General features: G+C 45.8%; 1 long non-coding RNA gene across 1 annotated transcript; it reads left to right on the top strand.

Annotated features, from left to right (window-relative positions):
- The first annotated feature begins 1,901 nt into the window (after positions 1-1,901).
- On the top strand, positions 1,902-10,185 carry LOC149858192 (uncharacterized). Its single transcript, XR_016444001.1, has 3 exons — positions 1,902-1,993; positions 7,723-7,876; positions 9,055-10,185. It is a non-coding gene; the product is annotated as an uncharacterized LOC149858192 (long non-coding RNA).
- The last annotated feature ends 831 nt before the right edge of the window (positions 10,186-11,016 follow it).

The raw sequence follows: 11,016 nt of genomic DNA on the forward strand, positions 1-11,016 counted from the left end.
ATCCCAGCGAGGGAGAAAGACCTGGAATGAAATACGATTGATTGATATTTGCACAGACAGTGAGATAATAACACTGTCTGATGAATTGCTTGCTTCTCCCTCTCTCTTTTAAAAAAAATGAAACTAACACACTATTCAGTTAACTGTTCCCTGAAGATGAATGGTCAAGTCAATGGGGTTTGTTTGTTTTGGTTATTTTGCTTGGCATATAGGTCGTGTTACCAAGCTGTTTCCGGTTAAGAGATGATGAAATTTATATCATCTCAATGAACTGATTCTCTTATCTACATTGTCTGTGCAACATCTAATGAAGTAATGAAATATGCAACAATTCAGCTTTAGAAAAGGCCTCACTTTTAAATTAGCACTAATTAGAGATAATTATCTTGGCTGGTTTGATGTTTCTGTGTAATGAGCCTGGGTTTTCTTTCGTTAAGGGGTTGGTGTGGTCAAATAAATGAAATGGCATGCTGAAGATGTAAGAGTCTCTTTTCTTCCTCCCTCATTTATGTTCACTTTCCCCAAGAGCTACATTTTTCCTTTAGATGACGTTTCCTTTGATTACAGACTGTGAGTTTTCTGGGAATGGCCATTTTTTGGTGCATCTTGGTACGTAGGTGAGAATAATTCCTGCGGCTTTCCCATGCTCCTCCAAAGCAAGGAAAGGGTGTGTGATGTAACCTTGGATTGTATGCATTGTCACTATGAGACTTCTCAATTCCCCCAGGGTTTGGATGGCACTTGGACTGGTTGGGCTGACCTGGAAGCCTTGAGTTGTGCTGCACCATAGCAAACTATCTCCAGACCCACAGGTACCTTCCGGGACTTCCATCTAGGAGCCTTGAGTCTATGAAATGTTGACAAGTGACCTGGTTGCTTTCTAAGCAAAATTCCTTTTCCTTTTGTTTCTTGGCAGCCCTGTCTCTCAGGTCCTCAAACGACTGAGGATATCCCAGAGCAGCACGACCTATCAGGCTGCAGGCTTATTGCATAATTCATACACTCAGCCTACATGCAATCAGAAATCTTGGACATCTCTGAAAAAACTACCACTCCTGCCTCTGTTTGCCTATCGTATCTCTAATGCAGTTCATCTGCCGAGCTGCCTGTCTGTCATATTTGCAGTGCTCTGTCTGCTGGCTGTATGTCTGTAGGTCTTTCTGGTATATTTCTAATAGCCTGTAGCGCTGTGTGCCTATCTAGATGCCTCCCTATTGTGTTTCTACTGCAGTATCATACTATCTGTCTGTCTCTGGTATTTCTGGAGCACCTATCACTGCAGCATCCAGATGATCAATCACACAGAGTGGGATTACCTTTCCTATTCAATAATCAGTAATTTGCCATAGATTCTCTATTTTTCAAAGGGACTTTAACAGCCCAGCTGGTGACAAGCTGCCAGGGCAAAACTCAGTGAGGTGTGATAAAACTATACATCCCTCTGTCACAGAGCAAGGCATACTTTATTTGCTCTTTCTTTACACACTCATAACCCCAAGGGGGAAAGAAAAGGTGCCAAAAAATTGGGAACAACAGCATGTAGATGTGTGAAGGTGCCCGGCTGAGAGACACTAGCCTGACCTCCTGCCTCTATCAGGTAATGCTGTGGCAAAGCGCCTTGGAGCTTAAAGGGGCCACCTAGCAAGTAATGGGCTACTGACTACAAACTGCCAAATAATTCTGTCAGCACCTGCTTTATGGGCCTGAAATGGGGCAAAGTGAAAGGTTTTCTTTCTTTTACGACTCACGCCTCGTGCCTGTTAATGACACAGCATGTCCAACCCCCCCTTCCTCTCTGCTTCCTCTAAGTGCTACCAAGCCCAGGGTTTGATCGAGGCCTTATATCCCTCCCCCTCTCAGCGCAGGAAATCGCTGGCTGGTTTGTGGAGAACAATGTATTCCATGCACTTCCCTGGCTCTCGTCGCTTAATTGGAGTGATGCCTTGAGGTCCCCTGGCACGAAGCGGAAGGCCGGTGGTGGCAGGCAGCCAAGGTAATTATGGTTGAATGGTCCTCTCCGAGTCCCTGAAGAGTCTTTACGAATCATTGGGTAACGGCTATAGTTCAAGAGAGCATGGTCTTAGGGGAGCTCGTATAATTACTGAGATTTTTAAGCCCTCTCTGGCAGTGCTTGGTCATGCTTTCCCTTGTTCCCCTCCCCCTTGTCCTGTCTGTGCCGCTGTTTAGCCACATCACTGATAAGGAGGGCTAGTGTGTAAAATGGTATAACAAGTTTGCTTCTGAACCTTCCCTTGTAAGGTAGAAAAAGGAATAATTGACCTGCTGTGAGGTCTGGCTTGTTTTCCAGGCTCATGCCCATCTTAAGCTCAAATCATAGGCAAGGGTGGCTGTGCAGCCGGGTAGATGGCCAGGTGCCCTGGGGTCACCTGGGCAAAGGCTAGAAGCATGGTGGGCTGGTCAAGGCAGTCAAGGCCAGTGGAGTTTGCAGGGCAGCTCCGGGGGGGATGAGCTGCTGAGCTGTCCCCATGGTAGGCATGGTCCATGAAATTGCCAGGGCTGCTGGCCAAGAGGAGGTGCTTCAGTTCCTAAGAACAACTGTGGAGCGCAGACGTGGTTGGAGAGGAGACCGGAGGAAAATGGACTCTTGTTATTTAGCACCTCTGACCCTCCGTTCAAGTTACATCTGCTCCCTTTACCAACAGTGGGTTTGATTTGAATTTGACTATCATTACAAGTGGTTTGCATTGATACTTCCCCCCACCCTAAAACTCTGCATTCATATTTTCCACAGGATTTTTTTAAAGCTCTAAGGGAGGCCTATGTGTGACCCAAATAACTCCTGAGCTAACAACCTCATGCTCTGCAAAAATACTACAAACACTAGGAGCTAGCCCCTCACACTTGGCTGCATGGATGTCATTTTGTATCAGTTGAGGATGCAGCCCTTGAATTTGGGTTAACTTGGCCCTAGCTTCTCTGAGACATTAAGAAAAACATAACCAGCAAAGACAGAAACAGAGCTACCTGCCCATGAGCAAATGCCTTGCCCATGGCAACATCACTTAGTCACTGCAGCTTTGGAAAGGAAATGACCTGGACTGTATTGCTCTTGGACCTTGTGCACCATCCACAAAAAGTGCCAGCTAAGCTTTGATTAGGGGATCTTTATAAGTTGTGATGGAGTAAGACACAGAAAGCTCCAGATGCTGGATTTTCAGATGAAGGGAATGTTTGTGGAGCCAGCCATCATGAAAACCACCTCTGAATTACATTGCAACCTGAGGTATAGTGGCAACATGTGTTGACATATGCTAATTTAGCTACTGAGGTACCAGCTGCAATGATGCCAGGATGGCATGGGTATCAGCTGCCAAGTAAGTATCTAAACAAGCATGATAAAATGATCACGTGCCCTGAGAATCCCGCCTGGTTCATACCCTGGCTTCAGTGCTTGCTGGGACAGTAACTTAATGCCATGTTTGTGCAGAACTAACCCACCCTCCCAGTTCAGGTATGATAAAAGCTCTTAAAAATGAATCTCATCACTTCCATTTGAGGGGAATATAGCAACCTGGGACACAACAGAACCAAAGGCAAATGGTCCCCGGGTACAGAAATAACTACAACAGAAATAACTACAAACAGCATTGCAATAAAAGAAAGGAGAAAAGTCTCAGGCTCCCAGCAGTCCTCAAACTAAACTACCAGTGTAACCTTTTCCTCCTCCCTCTGCAAACCAGCAGGAATGCAAGGCTCAAAGAAGACTGACCCAGATGTCTCTGGGGGCTAGTGGAGAAAGAGCCCTAGCCTAATAGATAACAGGGCTTCAGGCCACTGGAAAACTGGAGGGCAGAAACATAAACTGAAGTAGCAGAAACCTCAAACTGCAAAGCAGCCTCTGCCTTCTGCTTTGCTTTACGGCCTGATTCCTTTTGCCATTATAGCTTCAGGGATTAAAGAGGTGTCTCTCTGGATCTGGATTTAAAGGGCACAGGCTGATGGCTGATCCTACAGAGCTGCAACCTCTTCTCTCAGCTATTAGAAAGGCTTGCTGTAGCCATTGTGACTGGAAGTCCACACGTTCCAAAGGCTGAGGCTATGTCTATGTGGCAGTCACAGAGTGCTACAGGAACCCAGGCGAGCTAGTGTGAAGCTAATTCTCTACTGCAGTGGAGACATAATCTGAAATATGTTTCCTGTCACAGGTCAATGGAAATGCTGCAAGTCCAAGCTCTCCCTTCCATCTTCCTGCTGTGTTTTTACCATTGTGCTGCTAGTGCTGATCAACACTCACATGCTAGCCAGATGCGACCATTGCATAGATAGTAATTAGGCCTGTCATCTGGATTGCGGGAGCACAGGAGAACTCTGAAGCCGGGGACGAGTCTTGGAGCTATTCTTTCAGTGACGACAGAGCAGGAAGCATGAGCTCATTGTTGGAGCATGCAGGCCAAGAGTCAACCCTGGGAAATCCAAGCTTAATCAGGATATCCCATGGGACTGTAAGGGCCAAAGCTGCAACCTCCACCTGAGCCATTCAGTTAAAAAAATCTTAAGCAAGAAGGAAGGGTAATCAAAGCCCCTTCTCTCTTTATAATTACCTGCTTGGAAAGGAAACAGGATGGGGGGAGTGGGCTTCCTTTATAACCCCTCCACTTTCTTGAGGGCTACCATGCCACCAAAAGGCTATATTTTGAGAGTTTATTCTACAGGAGGGCACAAGATAGTGGTAACAACCCACCAGTTTCTATTGGCTGATCCAGGCTCCTGCCAGAGAAAGTGGTAAAGGCTGAGACGCTGCACTGGTTTGCACCAGTTTGGAATTGTCCACAGGTGTTTCAAGGAAGGTGTTTAGAAGGGCAAAGGTCCCCTTTGGGAATCTGAATCACGTGATGTTAGAGCCACCACCCACATTAACACGCAGTGACATAGCTCCAGAACCATCATGAGGAAAGGCAGGCAGGGAAGCCCCGCTTCTACCCTCTGTCCCATCTGTAGAGGCTCCTCTCAAGTCACAAGAATGGGTTCACCAGTGTCTGGAAGCCTGCAATGGTTTGTGTCTCCGAGGGGAGGCGGCTGGTTTTCCTTCTTCCCATTCTCTCCACTTTAGATTGACATCCTTCCTACCCCCCCCCACTGCAGTTCCCTTCAAGCCAGATGAAAAGAAAGGACACAATCCAACTGCTAGCTAAAGGCCCATGTGCAAGCAAGCAGTGGCTCATGACATGAGGAAGCATTCAGGTCTCCATGTATCCACCCAATCAGTAAATCCTAACAGCTCTGCTAAGCTTATCACCACTGTACCTCATCTCTAGAAAGAAAAGGTGATGGGATGCTGCATGCACGCTGAGGAGGAAAGGAGAGGCTGTGGGTTTCCTGTTGTGAACCTGATTCAGAGCAGGTGGGTCCTATGCTACGTTCCAAGATCAGGGAGAACACAACTTTTTTCTATGCCTTAGTTTCTTCATCTGAACAAGGGAAAAATGATGTTGCTTGCCTGCCCACCAGAAGGCTGAGAGGAATCACTTGCTTCCATACATATTTTGGATACTTATGGTGAAGTGCTAAAGTATGCATGCATAAAACACATTCCAAAGAGTGTTCTGCTTCACCTGGTATTTCAGGAGGGAAGCACCTGTTAAGGCTCCTTATATAGGTTAAAGTGAAAGCACTCTGCTTGGAAAAATGTAATTATGAACTGAATGCACCACTCAGTGATAATTCAAGACTGGTTAGTAACCCTAATCCTCTAAAAATGCCCAGCTCAGACTGATTTAGGTTGCTTAACCCATTAACAAGCTCATATGCATGTGTGTTAGCTTTCTCTTTCATTTCCAGTCTATAATGGTAGTAAGAACCTCAGCATTTCCTGGGGATTAATGAACAGCTAAGGTCCCTCTGCTGTACTATCACCTCCTCCCAGCTGGTCATGAATCCTTAGCAAATACCTGGCACTGCAATTATTACTGTTTAATTACAATCCCCCACATACCAGTTGTGCTCCATCATTCTCATCCTATTATCAGTCTTGGTCCAGAGTGCATCACCAGTGCAGGCATAAAAATGCTGCTTCCTCTGTGTTCCCAGTCTTTTTCAATATTACTGCTGGTCATGAGAGGTATAATTGCCATCTTATGTGATAAAAAGCCCATGAGAGGGGGCTGATGGGAGAGGACATCTCCCTGAAACCCCCTCACTGCATGGAAATCCTCCTGGGTGGGTTGGTGAGGCTTGACCTTCTTCGCTCCTATAATTTGATAGCAGGTCCTTTTCACAGAGCCCTCATGTGTTCACACTGGTGGTGACCTTCTTCAACCCCGTAGTGTGGCCAAGAACCCCAGTTGGCAGTTACTGCTCCCACACCCTGAGTTGTTAAATGCCCACAGGACTGATGAATATTGTGGGAAAGATAATGAAACGCAAGCTCTACTATCCTACTGGCACTCTCTGCGGATCTCTATGGATCTGGGGAAGGTGTATCTTACTCCCAACCCACATTTGACCTGCTGACTATTGCCCCTTCTTGGCTGGCCCATATCCCCTCCTCTGCAACATCCAAAAAGAAGCGACTGGAGGGAGGGAGCTGGCTGATCTTCTCTGTATGTGAAAGAAGGTAGCATGGAAGTAGTGGGAGGGAGCAGATGAGGATGGCAATGATCATAACCCAGCACTTGGAAACAGTGCTGGACTGTGACATTGGGAACCCTAATATAACTTTACTGACTTCTGTGGAGTTACTTACACCAGGGTGGAATTTGACTCTTGGTTTCTTAAAAACAAGACAGTTTTTATTGTAATGATGAACATGGGTGCTATCATAACCATACGTAGCTTTCTTTAATTGCATTTATAAATTAATCCACATCCCATTAAATTCCCCCATATCTGCCACGCCCCACACAGGTAGCATCCTGACTTCATCCCTTCACTGCGGTAAGCATGGGGGATTTGATGTTTCTTAATTATTTAAGCCTCAGGTTGGAGAAGGGCTGCAATGTTCAGGCCCAAGTAGTTCCTGCATGTTTTTGTCTCCTTCGACCTGATCAAAGATGTGTGTGTCACCTGCAGTCTTCACTGGTAGCAAATCTGCACTGGATTGTGTACAGAACGGCTGTCTTGTACCAGGAAATGTTTGCTGCTGCTGTCTAAGTAATATGCGGGTTCTTGTTTAGATTTACATTTCAGAAGGAGCAGGCCTGCCAAGTTTAATGTTGCACATCTCCTCTGCTTGGTGTATTTGCATACAGTTCACAGCAAGACAACATTCCAGCTTGGGTTTTTGTTTTGTTTTTTTGAAGTGTTGTGTTTATGCCTTCCTGTTCCCTAATCCCTCTTGTCTGGCAGATCATTCAAGCTCTCAGCCAATTGGACCCCATTTAAAAACTATCCTTTGAAATCTGCTGGTTTCTGGCCGAAGTTGGCCTTTTGGGTTAGTGGTGGCTTCCACAAGTGGGTAGGAAAAATCACCCTCCTCCTGCTCCCACAAACATGCACATACCGTTGCTGGAGGAATGTGCTATACCTGCAGGAATTTTTCAACCCGCTGGGATCCATTTTCAACAGCAGGTGAAAGAAGCTCCAGTGAAACATGACACACTTTCGATCCATTTATCAAAGTGCCTGCAGGTCCCATTTCAAGGCTGGCAAAACAATAACAAATGCTGAGCAATGAAAATCCATCTGTGCCATTTGAGGGTTTGTTTTAGTAAAGAAAAATAATCAGTGTGCAGACTTAGTGATGAGTCTTTCTTTATCTTGCAGCTTCCCCTTCAAATAAGGCTTTGGAATTGAGACTCGATGTTCTAATACCCTGGCAAGCGTTCCTTCCTTCTGCCCCTTCAGGACTTTGGAACAACCAGCACTGAATCAAACAGTGGACCATCCATCCCCAGCTGCAGGAAAAACCTTCTTAAAGGTATGGGAGCCCATTCCTGGGTAGAGTTTCCTCCAGTTAAATGTCCAAGGTTTTTCCGCAGTCCAGTGGAAGTAACCAAGGTAGGTAGGTTTAAGAAACTCTCTCATAACAAGTAGGACTTTGCAAACAAATGCAAATCAGAGAAAAAAAAATACTTGGGCTACTACTTTTAGCAAACAAGCTGTATGATGGCCGCTTCTCCAGCACCCTTTATTGCATTTCTTTTCCATGATAATTTTGAAAATGTTAGCAACATTGTGGGTGAATTTGACTTTTTATAGAGGGGTGGGGAGAAGAGACATTTTTCTGGATAATATGTACTTTCCCCACTGAATGGGGCTGCAGAGCTGAATAATCCCACATACTTAACCATGCCTTGCAACTTCCCCAAGTGCCACAAAACATTATGCAGCAATTTCCTCTGGCATCAGAGCTGAAAGCAGCAGTATCACCCAGATTTAAGAGCACTGCAGTGGTGTGGATATTAGCTTCTCAGAGAGCAACAGGAAAGGGAATTGATTGCAGGAGATCAGACACTGAGACTCTCATTAACTTTTGCTAACACCAGAACAACTGACAGACACTTGCCTGTTCAGATTAGATTCTGCACATTTCCAGCCGCTGACCTGGGATGCTCTCCAGCCCCTATTTATTTAATAATATGCAATATCATTGGAGCAAAAGCTGTTCAGTGCTTCAAATTCATCTGAACTATGCTCAGGCTGGAGCAGCCAAACCCATGAGCATATATGAGCATCAGCATGGAATTTCAGGTCTGCTCTCGGTGCCCTTAATTCCTCCTCCTGTTTCTTTCTTCTTCTCTATGCCCTGCTGTCCTTAACGTGACTGAAGAGGTGAGAAAGCTTTGCTGTTTCTTCTCTCTCTCTGCTTCACACTTTGCAAAAACAACAGTGCAGACTGTTAGAGAAACTAGCCGTTCTGCTAATGATGTCAACCTAAATTTGCACATACTGGCAGAGTATGTGTTAGACTTGACCTTTCTCGACACACCATGGCACTTTATGCTATGAGGTAACGGGTGAAATGTCTTTAGATTCTGGCACATCTGGCATAAAGCTTATGCATAAAGCAAATCAGACAAAATGTGGTGAATTGTGTAATATGCCTCATAAAGAGACAGGGGATCTTGGCTGATGTACCGCTTTTCACCTCTGCAGGCCTGGATCCCAGCATGCTTTACATAGCACATGAGAGAATGAATATGGCTGTGCATTTAACACATGCCATTACGCCTGCCTAACATGTTCAGCAGGCTCAGCTGAGGGGCTCAGAACTGAACCAGAAGAGGCTCTGTCAGGACTGGAGTTAAAGAGGGGAGCTACAGGTTGGTACGGAGGTGTAGCAGCACAGCTGTACACAGGGAGCCCTGGACTGGAGAGCACCACCAAAAAGCAGTGCTGCTTAGCAGTGAGGGGCTTTGCCAGAATTGTGTGTGTGTGGGTGTGTGCGTGTGCGTGTGCGCGAGAGAGAGAGAGAAGCAAGTGTCTTGAGCTACCCTACTCCCTAAACTGTCCTGCGTTCATTAGATCATCTCACATACAGATGTCCCACCTCTCACATTTGTTAATACAACCTTTCAGGGATGTGGCAAGTGCTCTTTAATCTCACCCAGTGACAGGTTTGCTGATGGGAAGCATTTTCCCTAAGATCTTTTGGCTTGCCTTTGTTCCTGGGATGGTTTGATATCTCTCCTATTGTTGGCACAGCCGTTCCACGCTCCTCTCCACCTGCCCCGTCACGGCCTATTTAGAAGAGCAGTGCCAGAATGTTAACTTTGTTAGACTTCCTGGTTGCCTTTAAAGATTATGCAGCTTCCCTCCCCTCTTCAGCTCTTTGCTTTTTTTGAACGCGGGCTGAGATTCCTAGGCACCCTTGGGAAGCGAGTTAATGCAGCTCATAAAGTGGAAAATGCTCCCTGTGTGACCAGGGCATACCTTAGGGCACAGATGTCCTAAAGCTGGTGCTCCAGCAGGCAGCTGCTGGCACTGCAGGAGAGGAAACAGTGTTCCCAAACTGCCCCGACTCTTCCTCATGCTACGCCACACACAAGTATACATCAGCTCTGAAAAAGCAAGCCCTGCCTGTACCCTTTCCTTTATTTGTCCTCAACAGATACAGCTTTTATTAATTTAAAGTTAATAAAGCTTTGTCTCATGTGAATTAAAGTGCTACAATGACACAAAAGTTCAGTTAATCTCCAATCTACGTATTTCTTCCTGTGAGGCAAACCTAGTCACGAATAAGCTGCAGTAGCAGAACAATATGCGGGGTCTGGAATGAACAGAACTGAGTACTGCGGTGATGGCCCAGGAGTGAAAGGAGCCTTTTAAAAACTGGTTCAAAACCAGGTGTTGAGGTACCTCTGGTTAACGTTCAGTGCTTTATGGCATTGCTGGTCAGGGCTGAGGGAACTGGAAGAGCTAAATGAAGTTACTGGAAATTTGCATAACTGGAACAGCTTACACTCTGCCTAACTTCTAGCAGCTTGTTTTAATGAAAATGCATCAAATTTTGCTCTTTATAACAGCAGCAGAGAAAAGGCCTGGCTTGAAGAAACTCCTCTTCCCTTGTTCAAAGAGCAAACTGTAACATCTGTCTCAGCTCATCCTACTAATTAAAGATGCTGTGAATTCTCCCAAGATCTTGGTGTGTATTTTTAAGCATTCCTGTCACAGGCTAGTCAGCTCCACAACCTTGGATTAGAAATGTGTGTGGCTAATGAGAATATTAAAAAAAAATGAGTGAGAGGCAAACTAGGTTTCAGAGCCTACTAGGCCAGCCACTGATTCATAGGGACTCTAAAGGAATATCCGCTTTGGACGGATTACTTCATAACTGCCTTCTATCAGGTTTCATACACCTTCCTCTGAAGCAACCCCTGTGGGCAGGAGAATGGCTATATAGGCCACTGGGCCACTCCAGTGCTGCAGTTCCTCTGTTCCTAATGGGTGGTGAGAGATGCCAAGGCCCTAAGTCCCTTTTGCTGCTTGGGCCCCAAGTCAGATCTTCGTGCATCCCATATATTTTTCCTGATAGCAACTTGCCTCTCTGGGTCTCAGGGCCTGTGAGCTCCCCAGGCTCACAGAACAACGCATGAACTGGTTTGGGTGATGAGACTA

Source organism: Crocodylus siamensis, chromosome 8 (assembly GCF_052110815.1).
Source record: "Crocodylus siamensis isolate JL-2025a chromosome 8, ASM5211081v1, whole genome shotgun sequence".
Taxonomy (NCBI): domain Eukaryota; kingdom Metazoa; phylum Chordata; order Crocodylia; family Crocodylidae; genus Crocodylus; species Crocodylus siamensis.